This window comes from Nomascus leucogenys, chromosome 21 (assembly GCF_006542625.1).
Source record: "Nomascus leucogenys isolate Asia chromosome 21, Asia_NLE_v1, whole genome shotgun sequence".
Taxonomy (NCBI): domain Eukaryota; kingdom Metazoa; phylum Chordata; class Mammalia; order Primates; family Hylobatidae; genus Nomascus; species Nomascus leucogenys.
Genome location: NC_044401.1, coordinates 38,663,913 through 38,684,062, shown reverse-complemented (window position 1 = coordinate 38,684,062; position 20,150 = coordinate 38,663,913). Strand labels below are relative to the sequence as shown.

Here is a 20,150-nt window from a genome sequence, read left to right as displayed (position 1 = left end):
AGATTATCTCTGTTCTTTAACAAGAGCAGACACCTGGTTTAGTACCTTCTGTTTTTTTATTATTAGTTCTTATTGAGTTACTGCTTATTGCATATTTAAGATGCATGAGTCACTTGTTCAGCGATGGGCCTGCATTGTCACTTTTTAGTTCTCACACAGCCACACCAGTTCGGTACTATTAATATCATCCTGAGCATAAAGAGGTTACTTAGCCCAAGACTACATTACTAGATTATTTTAATTAATGTAAACACAGTCCATGCTCCTTGATAGGAAGACTGAGAGAGACAACTGTCCCCTTGCCCTATCTTAATTGAAGAGCTACCACAAAGCCATAGCAATGGAAACAGTGTGGTATTAATACAAGAACGGACATATAGTTTAATGTAACAGAAAAGAGAGCTTAGAGACAGACCCGTACATATATGATGATATAATCTATGAAAAGTTGTTACCAATGGAAAACGGCAGGTGTTTTTGGTAGATGGCATGGAGAAACTGACTTATGTGAATGCAAATTTAAAGACATACAAAAAGTAGCTTAAGATGCATTAAAAACTGAAACGTAAAAAGTCCACCTATCAAGTTAATACAAAAAAATCTAGGAGACCATCTTTGTGAGTAAATTCAAAAGAAAACCATAAAACAAAATATGATGGTATAATTTGTATAAGAATGAAAGATTTCTGTTTAACACACGTGGGGAAAGATGTAAGTTAAACTACTAACGGAAAAAGATAGTTACAGCATGTAAAAATTGACAAAGAATTCCTGAAAATCAACAGAAAAAGAACAATGAGTGTGAGGGCAAGATGAACAAAGTGCATAATCAGGCAATTTAGAGAAGAGGAATCACAAAAGATCATTGCATTCAAAGGGAGACTGCAACTTGCTAAAGATTACAGAAATGAAAATTAAGTGATATAATATGGCTGTACACTTGTTAGTCTGACAGCCTGATGAACTACTGATGGGAGTATAGAGTGGTGTAGCAAACTACTGATGGGAGTATAGAGTGGTGTAGCAATTTGGAAAGCAAGCTAGCAATTTGGCAAGTTTACTTAACCTATAGGTGAAAAAAAGTAAGTATTCCCCGATCTAATTTGGATTTCACATATTAATTTCATCTTATGAATTTCATGCCTGTGGTGAATAGTAATAGAGAAAGGAAGCATGCTATCTAAATTTATATTGATATTGACATTGTTAAAATGTTTAAAGTTATGCATTGTTGCAAACAAAGATATTGTGGGAGAAAGTGGAAAATGCATTGAAAAAATCCTTAGTGTCATCATGTGTATGTAATGAAAAGAGTATACCACAAAGCTACATGCCATCAGCCTGAAAAACGTGTTAACCAATTTCAGCATAGTGTTGGTTGTGGCCACCAGTTGGTGTTCATGAAGCACCTGCTGTGTATATAGCTTTGGGAAATATTTATTTTTGTAGAATGGATTGTCCTTGTAAGTTGCTGGAGGTCCCCAAAGATCTTAGCTTGGATTCTAATTTCTACCCATTTGGTTTCTGTTAAATTTAAAGTAAGGTAATGTATATATTGAAAGTCCTTGTGAATCCTGGAAAATCTAACAAATTTAGTACGGTAACAGAATTGCTATTCATAGAGCTGGATATCTTGCTTAAAATCAAAGCAACTTGACTAGCTGAAACAATATAGTCTTTTAACAATGATTTCTTTTTAAACAAGCAAACTGTCTACTTTAAAAATAAAAGGAATGTACCATATGAATGAAAATACATTATCTTTGTTTTGCTAGTTAAGAGGTTTCTAAAAGCCTATAAATCAGAGTTTTACCAAATAACTTCCCTCTGGGAAGCAAAAAGCTACATTTTTTAATTAGAATATACTAGTGCGGCTCATTTTTTTATTATTGTGATATCACATTCTCAGGGGTTCATTAAATTAACAACATTTCTAATGAGCCTTAATTGTTACAAATAGTTTTTCTTTCAGAACATAACATTGCCTGAAAAAACAAGACAAATAATTCTATTTTGATATTATGGAACAGGCTCTGAACTATAGAAATACCTGGATTTCTATTAGCACTTTCCTCATGTATTATATTAATTTAAATAAACAACTGACTGTGTTTAGTGCATTTATCATCTTAAGAATGAATTATTTTTGCAAACACCTAAAGTTTCAAGTAAGTACTAAATCCTAGACCTACATTAAAATTTAAGTCTACTTCTGAGTTAACACGAGTGCGAATGTCATAGTCCATCAGGTTGCAAGCAATACAGAGACTTAAAAAATGTAAGTTAAAAATATATATACATCAAAGCACAATAATGATAAATGGCAAGTAATTATTGTCCTCATATTCATTATCTGAGTATCCAAAGCAGTGAAGTTGCACAGGCAAGTGAAAGTTATTATTACAGGAATACATTCACAAAGTCACAAGTTATAAATGTGTCCCCTTCAAATATTCCTCCCTACTTATGTATAAAATCTGTCTCCGCTCATTGTGTCAGCCTTTGCTGCTCTGCTCAGCTAATCCAATAATCTGAAGCCAACACAAACTATATCATTTATAAGGTAAAATTGCAAAGCTTATTACCATAGACACAGGATTTCACAAAATAAGAGATGCCTATAAAAGTGTTGTTGGAAAACTGCTTATCTATACCCCTCTGTCTCACACACACACACACACACACACACACACCACTTGGCAAAGGATAAGTACAGGAGTTAGATGAGTTAAAGTTTAAAGAAAAAAATTCATAAGCATAACAAAATAGGTGCTACGCAAAGAGTATTCAGGTAATTTTGAAACCCATGACCCTTTGGTGGTAATATTTTGGCATCACATGTGAAGTGATGGGTTTCAAACCATTTTATCACACAAGGATTATCTGATAAATTGTGTTAAATTAATGCTGAATTCATTGTTTCATTATAAGAGCTATAGCAGAGTTGCAAACATAAAATACATTTTATTGAGCATCATATAAATTACTTTTTGTATGTTGTTTCATTTGAAAATAAAATCCTAGTTACTTTTACAATTTCAATGAAATTTTACACTTGCCTTTTTACGTGTGTGAATTCTTTTTAAGTAGAATTTGCTCATTCTGATTATAGGTGGCTAAAAAGGACTGCCTGCATATTAAAATGTTGGGTGTTGATAATTTTGTATTTTATGCTTTTCTTTATTTTCTAAATTACCTGTATTGAGAGTGATTACTTACGTAATCAGCAAAACTCTCAATACAGGTAGTTTACAAACATTGGTTGATATTGTTGAATTGATTAAGTAAATGAAGCTTATTAATTGACATATTTCTAGCATGTTTGAGAAGTCTTAAATGTTAGAGCTTATTTAAATTATCACTTGGAACACTGAAATAAAGAGTTAAGATAATATTAATATGAAAAAATACAATTTTCCCTTGAAGCTGATAAAACAAATTGTGTTAGTTGCAGTAGAATACAGATGCTCAATGTATAAGCAATGTAACTTATTCTTAATAAAATAATCAAATGATTTCTTACATATGTCAGAATGCTGTTAATACAAGTAATACACCATAGGTCTTTTATTTCATGATCTGTTTAAGCAATCCCTGATGTTTTACTTTTAATTGAAGTTGTTGATTCTGACAGTTGCCTGCAAAATAAATTTAAGTGAATATAGTATGAGTGATTTACAAAGTTATTGATTTTGATCAACTCTCTCTTTTTCTTCCTTGATACTTAGAAAGTACCCCAAGATACATCGACATAAATGTCTCATTTATGTAAGACAGCAGAAACAACAGGGAAGTTACAGTTACTTGTATAAAAATGCATTTCTGTCATTGAAAGGTGACTCTATACTAACTTTTTCTCATAATTCACTTGTTCACCTATTTAGTCACTTTAAAGATAAATAAAAAAATGCGAATGTCCATTCAACTACTTTTTATAAAGTTAGCACATTCATACAAGTACTTCCATTTGAATTAAGTTCTAGAGAAATGTATTATATTAAAATATAATGTTGATAACAATTTGTGTCTAGAAGCATCCCTTTTTAGTTTAAAGACAACCATTATTTAATTGTTGAATACAATTCCGAGTATTTCTGTGTATCACTACTGTTAGTAGAAATTTAAGATAGAAACAAATACAAGGGCGATAGGTTAAAATTTAAAGAAACTATATGCATGTTAAAGGCTGGGTGAATAAGGGTGCCCTAACTCTGCTTGTCTTAGAGTAATGTCTTGATTAAATTATAGAGTGAATAGACAAAGTCTCTTCAGAACATATTTATTAATGAGGATTTCTGTGGCAAACCCCTATTCTAGAAATGGTAATTTGGCTCAGTACAGTTCTTTGTGAAAGGATTTTGTGCATCTCCACCAGTTCTTTTTAAATTGAAAACATCTAAATTGCATTTGAAAAGAAATAATGAACAAGCATATTTAGTCACAAAAACTATATGTTATATATATTTTGAAGCATAAATCAAATGATAAGTATTTTATGTAGCTCTTTATAGTCTTAAGGTTAAGGTATATCACAGTGCCTCTTTCTTTTTTTTTAAAACAGAAAAAATTAGTTACAGGCATTTGTTTGTGGACTGTATCTTTAAAACTAAGGTCATGTCTGATCTGAATGGATGTTTAAAATCCCAACACATCAAAAGCATGTTTTATAAGATTTGGGTCTTAAAGTTTTTTTTTTCTTTAGGTTTTATTTTAACATAGCTGTGTCAATTGGGGGTACTTTTTCAAAGTTCTGTAATATAGTAGTTTTAAAAATGCAGATGCTAGCATAAAACGTTTGACATACACAGTATGCTGTATTATATAATGGAATCTAATAGAACTGTAATAATTCTTAAGAATTAATGTTAATGTCTCAAAACTCTTTTATCTCAAGTTGTGAAATATTTCACACATGCAGAAAATGACACACAAATTTAATAGACACTCATTTACCTACCACATAAATGAAGCATTATTAAATTTTTTCTGTTTGTTTTAAATTCTCTTTAAAATAATTACAGATATTGCTATAGCTGTTTCCTCATTGCTTTCTACTTCTACTTTCTCAAAGATAGCTAGCACCTTGATGTTGCTATAAATCATTCCCATGCATGTTTTTATACTTTTATTACTTACGCATGGTTCTCTTATATCATCTGTAAAACTAAAGCGTTACACTTAAGAAATTGATATATCTTTATTATTAGTTTTTAAAAATTTTATTAGAACTAACCAAATAGCACTAGAATTAAAATTGACTAGGAGGCTACTGAGACGTCAATCTTTAAAATTGATTTTGGGTGAATAAAAAGCCCTTTATGTAACAGTTATTATGAGGTGTTCCATTTTTTCATGACCTTTGTTTCCTACTTGTATAATCATTTATACTGAAATTCATTAGTCTGCTCCTGAAAAGAAGCACTAAAGGCTACATAAGTAACTATGGGTTAATTGGATAACTGAGGTAATTTGAAAGCTTATACATGCTGACTTGGCAATTATTAATAATACATGAAGCTTACTGCAGATAACCCCTACATTGGTATGAGAAGCAACTGAGAATAGAAGCCAGATTTCCTGGATTTGATAGTGTGTCAAATTAGGAAAATTGCTTTAATCTCTTTCTCACTCAGTCCCTTCAGGTACAAAATGGGGCCGATAAAACCTACTTTGCCAAGCTGCTATGAGGATTATATGAGATGATGCCAAATAATCGGTGCTGTGTGCCCACTAAATGTAAGTTACTACAGTGAGTGCGAATTGGGCACATTTTACACTTTCAGAAATAATATTTATATAATACTATATAATATACATATATCATACAATACTAGTTCACTGACAACTTGGAAGCTCAAACTTAAAGAATTTTCATTTCTGTGTGGCCTCTTGTTACCTGATTTCTTGACTGCTTCTCTGGTGGACTACTTGTGCTGACTTATTCTAGACATTATTTTAGAGGCCTAAGTTCTTTTCTTTCTCCAGCGATTTTGTAAACACCCAATTGATGGAGTAAATCTTCTTAAAATATCTCCTGTCATTTCTGGAGGCCCGCCATGCAGCAGATGCTAGTCGTTGGCCACAGGATCGCAAGAATGAGAATCTCGTATCTGTTAACTCACCTGCTTGATTATTGATTTGAAGTGAGGGAAATAACTTTTTTTTTTTTTTTTTTTTGGAGTCAGGGTCTTGCTCTGTGCCCAGGCTGGGGTGCAGTGGCAAGATCACGGGTCACTGCAGCCTTGAACTCCTGGACTCAAGCAATCCTCTCACTGCAGCCTCCCAAGTAGCTAGGACTACAAGTGTGCACCACCACAGCTGGCTAATTTTAAATTTTTGTAGATGGAGTCCCGCTATGTTGCCCAAGCTGTGCTTAAACTCCTGGCTTCAAGTGATCCTACTACCTTGGCCTCCCAAAGTCTTGAGATCACAGGTGTGAGCTACCATGCCCACACTTGAAGTGAATGAAATCTGAATGCAATTTGAAAATGAGACATTGGCAGTGACACTACAGTGCCATAATATATCACTTGTGGCCACCTTTAATGAAGAGCCAATTAATACAAGCCTCTAGAAAACTCAATGATTTCTACAAAAGACTATTATGACTTTATAAAGAATACAAGGTCTCTTGGGTGGGCTACCTGCTTCTGATCGCTCTGACTCATGTATAGAAACAACATACCCAGGTTTTAACTTTTTGGTTCAGGCATAATCAGGAACACAGAGAATCTCTTTTGTCTAATAGCCATAGGGCTATTGTAGCCGAAATGTGACAGCATTGCTGGATTGAGGCTGCCAAATTACATTATAGAATGACTTTATACCTTAACCAGGCCTCTTGTGTGAAAGTTTAGAGAATCGACTGGGGAAAGTGCAGGGCTCTGAAAACTAGAAAGGAATTAGCTGGATGGGTTCCGACAAATCTGAATACCTGAGCTCCCAAATTACACTGCTTCTCCCCTGCCAGCAGGAAGAGCCCTTTCTTCTTATTGTATGGTGCTGGACCTGCCTCGCTTTGGGAACTGGAGGTAGTTATCACATTAAAAATTACTCATTCACCTCGTATCCCATTCCATCGCTGCTCATTACCTTTAGAGCAAAGATCATATTCATTTCCCAACATGTCACAGCTGTAACTATTCAATCCAGGGAGGGAAGGCTTACTAGCCTTCTAATAATTTATATCAACAGAAACCTGGACAATATCTACAGGATATTATTCTAATTGTGCTAGACTAGAAAAGAAGAAAATAATTCTAAAGTAGCTGAATTTATTGTTATGGTTGCATTTAATGGAGATACTGGATATAAGGGCTAGTTCAAGCAGCTGGAAATGGTTCTAGCTGTGTGCTTGGTATTGACTAATAAAACTTAGACACAAATGATGTCTTAGTAAATAAGGTTTAGATACCAGGAATTCTTTGGCAGAATGGAGAGAGAGGAATTCATGTGGTTATCAAGCACTTGACATGTGGCTAGTCCAAAGCAAGATTTTTTTTAAGTGTAACATAGTGCAAAAAATGTGAAGTATCTCAATAATACCTTCTGTATTGATTACATGTTGAAACAATAATATGTTGGCGATATTAGGTGAAACAAAATGTAAGCTTTAAAAATTATTTTACCCATTTCTTATTACTCTGTTTTGAAATCTGGCTACTAGAAAATTTAAAATTACACATGCGGCTTGCATCTGTGGCATGGATTATATTTTTATTGGGCGGCACTGATGTAGAAGAATATGAATATTTGAATTGATTTTTCATATGTGACATACTTACTCATCTTCCAGCTTTGTCTCCTGAAGGGTCCGGAGGCATTCCCTTTAACAAGGCATTTGCACTCCAGAGAAGTGCTGCTGCATGTCTGAAAGGCAGTGTCGTGTTTGTTCTTTGTTGGCTAGGGATGAGTTAGGAAGTACCGCCACTGAAATCAGTCCTTGATTTCAGTAGGGATGATAGGGTCATGGAGTGGTCAATCCAAAATGGTCGTAGTTAACTATCAGAGACAAAGCAAACATAGTTTTCATAGTAGTTGATGAACTCTCAAGTTTATTTTGCTGTGGTTTAGAGATTATTGCTTCCTAGAATTCAAATACCTGTGATTTACCAAGGTCAAAATGAGTTCATGTCCTTTGTAGGGACATAGATGAAGCTGGAAACCATCATTCTCAGCCAACTATCACAAGGACAAAAAACCAAACACCGCATGTTCTCACTCATAGGTGGGAATTGAACAATGAGAACACATGGACACAGGAAGGGGAACATCGCACACCCACACCAGGGCCTGTTGTGGGGTGTGGGGAGGGGGGAGGGATAGCATTAGGAGATATACCTAATGTTAAATGACAAGTTAATGGGTACAGCACACCAACATGGCACATGTATACATATGTAACTAACCTGCACGTTGTGCACATGTACCCTAAAACTTAAAGTATAATAAAAAAAATGTTTTAAATAGAAAAAAATTGAGATATGGTTAAAAAAAAATACCTAACTTGATTCATAAATTGGAAAGTCATGGTTTATCACCAAATGGACAGCTCATGAGCCCTCACTCAGTGCAGAAGTTTGAAGGCGACTCTTAACTGAGGGAGAAGCCAGGTGGTTGTGAAAAGGACCACAAAATATTATCAAATTTGTGTGCTTTGATTTTCTCTCTGAACTTCTTTAAAGAAAGCCCATTTATCAGGATGTCTGATTTGAAGAAAGAGAAACACAGGCTAGTTGATATTGCTAATACCTAGAAATCCAAAACACTAATGTTCCATCAGTCAGAAGAGAGAATTTTATCCTAAGTACCTCTGCCCGGGTGCCTGGAAATCCATCTTGCTACAGTCTGCCAGTTTTCGATTACATAATTGAATCAGCAATTGGCAAAATAAAACATTGTCTTCCTGGCCCATTGAGTGAGGATTTTTTTTTAATAGAAAGAAGCTTTTAGAATTGTCACTCTATAATAAATTTAAAAATCAAATGAAAGAACATACCCCTGTAAAAAAATGAAATTATTGGCAAGGTGCGGTGGCTCACACCTGTAATCCCAGCACTTTGGGAGGGCGGATCACCTGAGGTCAGGAGTTTGAATCCAGCCTGACCAACATGGAGAAACCCTGTCTCTACTAAAAATACAAAATTAGCCAGGCACAGTGATGCATGCCTATAATCCGAGCTACTTGGGAGGCTGAGGCAGAAGAATCGCTTGAACCTGGGCGGTGGAGGTTGCAGTGAGCCGAGATCATGCCATTGCACTTCAGCCTGGGCAATGAAAGTGAAACTCTGCCTCAAAAACAAAAAAAAAAGTCAATTTTAAAGACTTGAAATATACAATAGGCCTTTATCCTGAACTTACTCCCCGTTAAGCTTAACTCTTTGGCTTTTAGGTCTCAGAGAATGATGATCATTGCACACATAACTGATATGGTTTGGCTGTGTCCCCACCTAAATCTCACCTTCAATTGCAATAATCCCCATGCATCAAGGGCAGGGCCAGGTGGAGATGATTGAATCACGGGGGTGGTTCCCCCATACTGTTCTCCTGGTAGTGATAAGTCTCATAAAATCTGATGGTTTTATAAATGGGAGTTCCCCTGCACAAGCTGTCTTGCCTGCCTTCATGTAAGACTTGTCTTGCCTCCCTTTTGCCTTCTGCTATGATTGTGAGGCCTCCCAGCCACGTGGAACTGTGAGTCCATTAAACCTCTTTCCTGTATACATCACCCAGTCTTGGGTATGTCTTTATTAGCAACATAAGAACAGACTAATACAATAACCCAGTGGAGATTTAAATGTTAAAGACTCTTCCAGACATTGTCCCTTTATGAGGGAAAATCAACAGAGAGCTTGGCACATGAAATGCAGCTAGTTTTCTGGCAAATGCATGCTTCTCTCTCCAGTAAATGAACAATATTAAAAACATTTTGCTTTCGCTTTGCAGGTGTAGTAGCACATATTCACTATTTTACCTAAGAGCCACATCAACTCTCTGTTCATCTTTATTCCTCTGGGATGTTGTTTATCTCTGTCTCCAACTTATCATTCTGGTCAGCTTCTTTTGGTGAACTTAGGCTCGTAGATCTTGGTGAGCAGTAAGCAACCATTACTCTATATGCATTTATAAGGCATCGACATTTCCAAGGATATGACAGAAATCCCACGAAAATTTAGGATTCTACCTACTATTCTTGTGAATTTTGCAGGGTCTAGTCCTATCAGGACATTCTCTCCAAAGTGAAAGACAAGTGGCTGGTTTTTGGCTCACATTTTTCATTAAATACATTGTGTATTTAGTATTTTTGGATTTTGGAAGAAACATATTCCACATCTGGGTGAGCCAATCCTCTGTATTCACCAAGGGACCCATCATGCTACCACTTTTGAGTGTGATGCAGAACAAGAGAAGGCTGTCCTACTACTTGGGGAATATGCCTCAGGAAATATAATTATTCAGTGTTGGGATGTGGTATGGTGTTTCTGGCAAGCTCCAGTAGTAGAGTCATAGCATAGACCACCTAGGACTTTTTAAAAAAGCAGTGACCTCTTTGGAAAATAATCAGTAATTAATCTTGCTTTGAAATACATCTTCTATCTTACGACTTGGGTCTAGGAATGATTGAGCCTCTGATCAAGGAAACCCAAATTTTCCCCAAATCATACAACCATCATTAACTGGGTGATGGTTCATCTTTCAAATCACAAAGTGTGCACTGAAGTATTCTATCATCAAGTGGAGTTAGCATAGGCAAAGCTCAAGTAGTTACTAACAACACAAAAATGTGCTTTGATTGATTCAAGGATAGTGGCTAAAGGTCTGAATGAATGTTTGGGGTGTTTAGAGGGGAGAACTTTGAAGAATGTGTAACAAAAAAGTCTGGGTAAGAGACATGAGGTGGATCCTTTGAAATGATTTCAAAATATAAGGATATCACTGTCCTGGTGAACACTTACAAATAAAGATGTAGCATGGTAAACAATCAGTAATAGTTACTTGGAGTCCCTCAGCTTCTTCCTCCAGTATCCCACTGCTTGCAAAATTGGCTCATAAACAGTGTTTCCAGGGTAGCAGGGATACAGGTAATATATGGGCTTAATCACATGGTATTACTCTCAACAGAACTGAATGACCACCAATACTGCCGATAGCCCAGTCTGCTCATTGCATAAAGTAATGTTGAGCCATCAATATGATGCAATAGTATATCAGTTCTACCAAGCCAAGTTGGTGGCAGAATAATTATATTGAACTCCTTTCATCATGGAAAAGAAACAAGTGAATTTTGTCCTTAGCTGGGATAGATGTTCTATGAATGTATTTTCTTTCCTTCTTACCATACTTCTGTGCATAGAAGACCCACCATCTGTGCATTTACTGAATACATTGTTCTATATGTGGTTATCATGCACAACACTGCTTCCAACAAAAAAATTATTTTCCAGTGATAAAGTGAAGGAAAGGACTGAATATAGGCTGCTATAACAGTACAATGACCAGCCAAAATATTCAGTAGATTCAGTTATGGCACCATAACTGCCTTGTGAGGTTAAAGTTCTTTCCTTAAGGTAGTAGCGTAGATTTTGAACTAATGACAAATTTCTTGTTTCTTACATTGCTTGTCTAGTAGTGATCAGTGCCATTTACCAATTTCAGTTGTTCCTCCATATCTGTGGGTGACTGGTTCCAGGATCCCCTGCAGATACTGAAATCCTTAGGTGCTTAAGTTCCATATATAGGCTTAGTATTTGCATATAACCCACAAACGTATAATTTAATCTTTCCTTCTTTCTCTCTTTCTCTCTTTCTTTCTTTCTTTTCTTTCTTTTTTCTTTCTTTTTCCTTCCTTCCTTCTTTTTCTCTCTCTCTTTCTTTCTTCTTTCTTTTCCTTTCTTTCTTTCTTTCTTCTTTCTTTCTTTCTTTCTTTCTTTCTTTTTCTTTCCCCTCCCTTCCTCCCTTCCTTCTTTCTCTTTCTTTCCTCTTTTTTTTTGGACAGTCTTACTTTGTCACCCAGGCTGAAGTGCAGTGGTGCAATCTTTGCTCATTGCAACCTCTGTCTCCTGGGTTCAAGCGATTCTTCTGCCTCAGCCTCCCGAGTAGTTGGAATAAGAGACACCTGCCACCACGCCCTGCTAATTTTTGTATTTTTAGTAGAGACAGGGTTTCACCATGTTGCCCAGGCTGGTCTCAAACTCCTGACCATAAGTGATCCGCCCACTTTGGCCTCCCAAATTGCTGGGATTATAGGTGTGAGCTACCAGGCCAGGACAATTTAAATTACCTCTAGATTACTTATATTACTACTACAATGTAAATGCCATGTAAATAGTTGGTATACTGTACTATTATAAAGTTTGTATAAATGTTATTGTTGAATTACTATTTTAATTGCTTTTTAAAAGATATTTTCAATCCATGGATGCAGAAGTGATGAATACAAAAGGCCGACTGTATTTTTAGTTTTTCCTCTTCTCAGAGCCATAGTAGGATTATACATCCCTATGCTGTTGAAGTTAGATATGTCCACAAGACTGTCTTTGGATAAATAAAAGAGCAGAAGTAATCCCAGCATTTTGGGAGGCCAAGGTGGGCAGATTGCCTGTAGCTCAGGAGTTCGCAACCAGCCTGGGCAAAACGGTGAAACCCTGTCTCTACTAAAATAAAAAAAATTAGCTGGGCATGGTGGCATGCACCTGTAGTCCCAGCTACTCGGGAGTCTGAGGCAAGAGAATTGCTTGAACCCTGGGGGTGGAGGTTGCAGTGAGTCAAGATGGCGCCACTGCACTCCAGCCTGGGTGACAGAGAGAGACTCCAACTCAAAAAAAAAAAAAAAAAAAAAAGCAGAAGTTACTTCTCTGCTGAAGCATGTAAAGCCAGTTCATCATTGTACTTGTTGCAGTCACAGAAGCCTGTGTCAAGATGGCACATCTCTTGGCCTCAGGAATCTGAGTGACCATGTTGAATAGAGTTCACCTGACATGTGAAGCCTATGTGAGGAAGAAATTTCTGTTTCACTGCCTGGGAACACTTAAGTTGTGTTGTCATGGAAATCTTACTTTTGCTTGTTACTGTGGCATAACCTACTGTAATACCCACGTATATCACTGCAATACCAACCTGTAGCTGACCAAATAGTTTCTTTCAAGCAATGTAAAGTAACAGTAAAATGTTTTACTTTTATGTAGACACATATGTACTTTTCACTTAGCCCTCCAAATAATAACTTTTTGAAATAAATGGAAGGTGGACTGATGTCTATGATAGTGAAAAAATATTTACAGGAATAAATACAAGGAGAAAAATTCATCATTGTCCAAAATTCTCTCTTAAGAATTAGAGATTAGGAAGGGTTAGCCAATTGTCTTCTGGTTTTCGAGAAAAATTTGTGGACTGCCAAATATTTCCTTTCTGTGAATTGAAAAACTAAGCTAGAAATACTAGGCTGGTACAAAAGTAATTTTTTTTTTTTTTTTGCAATTTTTAATGGCAAAACCTCAATTACCTTTGCACCCACCAAATATTAATTTTCTTGCATAAGTTGCTGGGTAAACAAAGATTCTTACTGAATTATCCAAATAATTAGCCAGTCACTACTGTAGCTGCTACAACCAAGTATTATTTGTTTCTTTAAATTTCCCTAAAATTTCTTAATAAAACTTTAAATCTGAATTCTTCATGTATTCTACCTTATGGATGTTGGCATACCTAATGAACACCCGTATATTTTATGTATATTTTTTGTTTCTGAGAGTGTTTACTTACCTATGCATCCCTAAAATTTGTAGCTTTTCCTTATCTTTTAAAAATTGGGCTGGGAGCGGTGGCTCACGCCTGTAATCCCAGCACTTTGGGAGGCTGAGGCAGGCAGATCATGAGGTCAGGAGATTGAGACCATACTGGCCAACATGGTGAAACCCCGTCTCTACTAAAAATTCAAAAATTAGCTGGGTGTGGTGGTGCGTCCCTGTAGTCCCAGCTACTTAGGAGGCTGAGGCAGAATTGCTTGAACCTGGGAGGTGGAGGTTGCAGTGAGCCGAGACCCCGCCACTGTACTCCAGCCTGTTGACAGAGCAAGACTCCATCTCAAAAAAAAAAAGCAGCAATCTTTCCACAGTTAAAACTATTTATCAAAAGTAATTAAATGAAAATTTTCTATCAAAATCAAGATTTAAAATATTTTATTTAAGTTCACATACTGCTTTTCCTTCCCCACTATAAAAACTCAAAATGTTCAGCTCCCAAGTTTTCCACATGGAAAATATTATCAAATTACTAATGAGAAATATATACATATATATTTGTTCACTTGGAAAGGTTTAAGTCTCCAAAGTGCTAATGAGAAACTTTAGTGTTAGAAACAGTATTAATAAATGTGTGGAAAACACACAATTAACCTTTAATTTTTAAGAAGTAATTAAGATAAACTGCTTTAAACTGTTCTTTACAGACTCCAATTGTTGTTAGAGCTTAATTTACTTTCTAATGCTCAAATCCACTTGAAGCTCCCATGTCCTGTGTTCTATAAACTTCAGGGGGATAGAATTACGCATGTCTACTACCTATTGTCCATTATTATGAAAATTAAACCATTTTTCTTTTTCTCTCAATTCTAGGGAAAAGACTTTTGGAGTATGAGACATGAATTTAACCCACGATCCTAATTTCCGTCTCATTTGCTTGCTTTCATATTTTCAGAGAATTGGCAAAATTTCTTAATAATTGAAGTCACCCCAAACAAATCACAAATTTGACACATTTATATTTATTTCCCGGAACTACTGAAAGACTAAACCAATTGATTAAATTGATGTGAGTTGATAATTTTATTTCCAGTATAGATCTGTACCAAGTAGAGGTGGTTTAATTTATCTTCATTTTAAGAAATGTCTATTAATTTCCTGTTATGCATAAATTAGTAATCCACAAGGTTATAAAGAGAAGCTAATGATGGGGCCACCAGATTGATCCACAGATGAGTGATTCATGTTTTTTTTTTTTTCTTGTTGAGAAAAATTCTCACTCTCTTGACCAGGCTGGAGGGCAGTGACATGATCTCAGCTCACTGCAACCTCTACCTCCTGGGTTCAGGTGATTCTCCTGTCTCAGCCTCCTGAGTAGCTGGGACTACAGGTGCATGCCACCATGCCTGGCTAAGTTTTTGTATTTTTAGTAGACATGGGGTTTCACTATGTTGGCCAGGCTGGTCTCAAACTCCTGACCCAATGTGATCCATCCATCTTGGCCTCCCAAACTGCTGGGATTACAGGTATGAGCCACCACACCCGGCTGTGATTCATGGTTTTGATCTTAAAAGATAGTATACCTCATATACCCCCATGTACTAAGCACAATGATAAAAGTATTTGTGGACAATAAATATAAAGGTTGTTTCCCAGGAAGGTGGAGAAAAAAACAAAGAGTTAGAAATTAGGAGAGAAAAACAAGAGACTAATGGATCAGTCCAAGAGGCCCACTGTCTGACTAATAGCAATTCCGAAGGATAGCAGAGAAACTAGAGATTAAAAAAATTATTATAAAATTATTAAGAAAATTTTCCATAACTGAAACAAATAGTTCCCCAGTTTGAATGGGCCCATCTAGTGTCCTGTGTTGAAGAAAAACAAATCAACAACAAGCAAGCGTGGACAGAATATCACAAGCACATCCTAGTAAAACTTTTTTGATTTTGATGTTCCCCAAGCTTTTCTTGAAAATGCTTTCTGGAGGACAGGCTTCTTTTAATAAGCAAAGAAACCAGGAAAGAGAAAGTAATTAGATCTAAGAAACAGGAGATCCAACATAAAGGAGTGATGTAAGGAAGTCTTGGGTCTAAAGAGAAACCAGTGGGTTTGGGACAAAAATATGAAGTGTTTAATGAGGGAGGTGTCAGAGAAAATCACAGATTGATGGAATACTGGACATAAATGAGCATCTAGAATGTGAAAAAATGCAACTATTAACTCCAAAAATAATCAATGGCATACAAAAATGAAAATGTACTTACAGCATTATACTTAGCTCTGCAGTAGACTCATCTAAGGATAGTTTGCTTAGTAAAACTAATGTGAACTCTCACAATTTAACAAATAAAGTGACAGTAAGATGATGGGAAAAATGATTAACTATATAATGTTTAATATTTCTCACAAATCTGAAATGGTGGATCTGTTCAATTTCTAACTACATGCCCAAATGTAGCTTATAGACACAACTCATTTAAACTCAAGACTATGTGAGATTAGGAATATGTGATTAATTTTGAACTATTTATCTTTTAGAATATTGAAGCAGACCCCAGGCCCTGTCGCTATGAATAATAGCACTGTCTTAGTGGGTTGTTGTAAGGATTAAATCAGTTGTTGCAGGTAAAGTGCTCAGAAAACGGCCTTGCATGCATGTAGTAATCATGAACACTGGTTATTAGATTCAGTACATACATGCTAAAAATTCACATACCAAAATGGTGTTTTTGCTTAGTTTGAATGGTGAAGCAATACAATGAAGAATGTAGGGAGACACAAGAATCAGTGTCATCATCAGTTAATAGTTTCCTGTTGAAATTCCTAAGCATGAGACCAAACAAGGTTTTGGGATTGCATTCAAGTTTATATGGGCAAACATACTAATTTGTCCAGCCTTTTCTTTCTTTCTCTTTTGTTTTTTAAATAAGAGAATATATTTTGTTTCCTTCTAAACAATCATTACCAAACTTTACTTGGAGGTAGTGTTGAGTGGTAGAAAACCTAAATATCCCTATTCGAAATTACTATGAAACTTCTGACATTTCATGGCTAGATTTTACTTAAATTGACAGTGACAAAACTCTGATAATTTTTAGTTTTAAGATTTTAAATTTGCATATCACATTTCTTCCAATATTCTATTGTAAATATAGGCACCTATTCCTTAAAACAGACCTATGGAGATGGAAGACATTTTCTTATTTTAGTATGTAAAATTAGGGACAAAGGGTATATTTTAGACATTTCAAGTCATTTTGACAGACTTTTCTTGTTACTCAGAAAAAGGAATAATGTTAAATTCCTTTCCTAATTGCTGCTTTGTAAAAAGATTAAGAATGTTAGTAGGATTTCATTAGCACCCACTTATTCCCTGAATTTTTAATGTATCAATAAATTTTTCTTTAAATTTTGTGTCCTTGTCTAAAGTTTTTGCCAGAAATCTATACATAAATTATGTATATTTCAGAAATTTCAATATTCTCAGATTTATTACTTAATTTTTTAATATTTGTAAAACACTATATGCACTTTCAGCAGTCAATAAACACTCTGTTCCTTTCAGAAGCCTCTTCAAAAAATCATTGATTATTACATATTCAGACTCTTTTGGAGGTATGTTTGACCCAATAAAGTGCTCATTTGAAACCTCTTCTTACTTGTTCTTGCAACAAAGGCTATATGCTATGAACTGTTAAATAACCCCCAATATTTATGACATGCTTGGTTAAACAAGAAATGGGCCACTTCACTGTAAATAATGCACAAGTTCACTTTAATAACATACCACAGTGCTACCTTAGAAATTGTGTTGCATTCATTGATTCGTAAGAGTGAAACTGAGATATTTCAAAACCTTATATGGCTTTATAGCATTGTTTCTAGAGATGGTAAGGAGAAAAGGAATCAATATGTTTCTTCCCTGATACTCTATTTCCATTTTAAAAATTTGATCCCAACTAAATCACTTACACAATTTAGATTAGAATGGTATACGATATAAGCAGCAATTACTATTATGAGAGATTATCATTTGTTCACTAGATCATTAGTGGATATATAAATTTTAAGATATGTGTATGATATGAGATCCATGCACTCTCGTTAAATGGGTCAGTTTGATAGTGATGGTCCCAAACGGCTTAAGTATCACAGCAGATGGTGTAGTAACAAATTAGCTTGCAGTGGAAATTATACTATTTTTAGTATTGAAAAAAAGGATAATTAGGGGAATGTAAATGGGAATTTTAGTGAAATAATGATCTTCTTCTTTTGGGGTTATTTCATGTTCCCCCCAAAAATGTTTTCCAGGACTATACAGGTTTATTTTCTTTTTTATATATACTAAATGTTAGGGTGAGGGAGAAAAGTCTCACATGTTACCTCAATGAAATGAAGCAACATGTAGTAAAAAAATAACATCTGATATATAAAATCTACACAGTCCATTTTGAGATATTGTGCAAAAAATATAGATGCCACGAACAATACCTGATATACTTGCTTGTTAACATCGTTTTGTAACTAACTCATATCAATGACTTATGTGACAATCGCATTGTACATTCTCTAAGTTGCTTAATATGTATATTTTATTTCTTAAAACTTCTTGCTGCTATGCCCAGGGTTATTAAACTCCAGATATACTAAACTCTAGACAATTTACATTAAATATATAAAAGTGTTCCTGGACAGATAGGCCATCTCACTTGCCTCTGAACTCAATTTTCTCTATGGTAAAGATTCTCTCTACTCAATTATCTGTGATTCTAGTACAGGGAATTCATACATTCAGACATTCACACACATGCACGTGCACACAAAAGAAAACAATATCTGTAGGTAATTTTAAATAATATTTTTAACTATTACTACTGAACAATATTGCCAATTGATATATTTCTTTACGGTTGTCATGATGCAGTCAAAATTATTTTTTCTAACAGGACAAATCTGACACCTGATTAACCTGAAGGGAAAAAATAAAAATGAAAAAAATTAATGCTATATTTAATCTGAAATGCATTGTTATTTAAATTCTCTTAATTCGAGACTCCAGCATGATTTATTCATTACTTATACATAATTTTTGGGACATCTACAAAAGATAAAGAGCAAACCCTATCATTGTATCAAAAACAATGCAGTTGTTTAGACTGGGTGAGCACAAGGGAATAGAACTAAGAAGCACTGGCAAATGAGGATACCCTGAGAAAGAATACTACCTTGGATTCCTCCTTCCACAAATATGAACTTCTTTGGTATTGATGGTACTAAGGGATGACATTTACAACTTTTTTGTAGCTTAGTTTCTGGGAAAATATCACACAAACTCCCTCACCATCCCACCCCCATAGACTTTCATTTGTTGGTCTTTGACTCCTCATTCTTATGTTGGAAGACAGGAAAAATGCAAATGAGTTATTTATAAGGGCAAAATAAACATACCAATATTAAAGTTGTTTATAAAGGTCTTACTAACTGTGCTACTTATTTCAAGTGTTTAAAACCTACAATTATGTAGGCAAGGAATAAAATTGGAGAGTGATATTTATGAAGACTGTGAGGATGCTTCAAAAGTAAAATATCAGTTTATTATTTTATCTAAAGTGAAATGTGCCTATTGAATTATGTTTTTCTTTTAACACAGTCATCTGTATGATTGTTATGATACAGAAGGGTACTCTATCATCTCTAACCCCAACTACCCCACCTCATACACACACAACCTACCCACAGCTCACAACTTAGCAAAGTCTATGGAGAACTGTGTTAACAAGGACCAGTGAAGAGAACATTACAAATAGCTGATCTTACAACAAGACCACTGTTACAACATTATCTAATTCAGTGGGTTATAAGTGATGTCTTGTATTCCTCCTCCTTACCTAAAGTTTTAGTCAAGTTATCTCAGAGTTAGAGGTATAAATTATACAATTATATTTAGAACAAAAAATTCCATGTGACACATATATTTCCAGGGTGATCATTCTTAAACATTTATATATCAATTATTTCTAACACAATTAGTTAATTTGTTACTATTATGCTCATGTACATATGCATCTATTTCAGAAGTCGTTGGTGCGTAAGGTAACAATAAGTCACGCAAACACAGTCCGAAGATGTAAGTTGGTGATTATGAATTACATCGCTCTTTCTAAGAGTTTTGCTTTCTTTTGTTTTTAAGACTACAAGTGTAAAAAAAAAAGTACAGATAAATTTGAATCCAAATTACTTGCAGGTAGCGTTTTTTTCCTTTATGATAAAAATTTAGTCAAATATTAAACTTCTAAGAAAATATCATTCTAAAAATATTAGCAGTATCAAAGTTTCAGATTGAGAAGCATTCTTTTGTATTAAACATAGTAAAACAATAAGAATGATTACAGTTTCCTGTATATTTCTGTT

General features: G+C 35.0%; 1 protein-coding gene across 2 annotated transcripts in view; it reads right to left on the bottom strand.

The window, feature by feature from the left end:
- ROBO1 (roundabout guidance receptor 1) overlaps positions 1-20,150 on the bottom strand; it is a 1,192,968-nt gene that overhangs the window by 515,760 nt on the left and 657,058 nt on the right. The gene's annotated exons all lie outside the window — the stretch shown is intronic.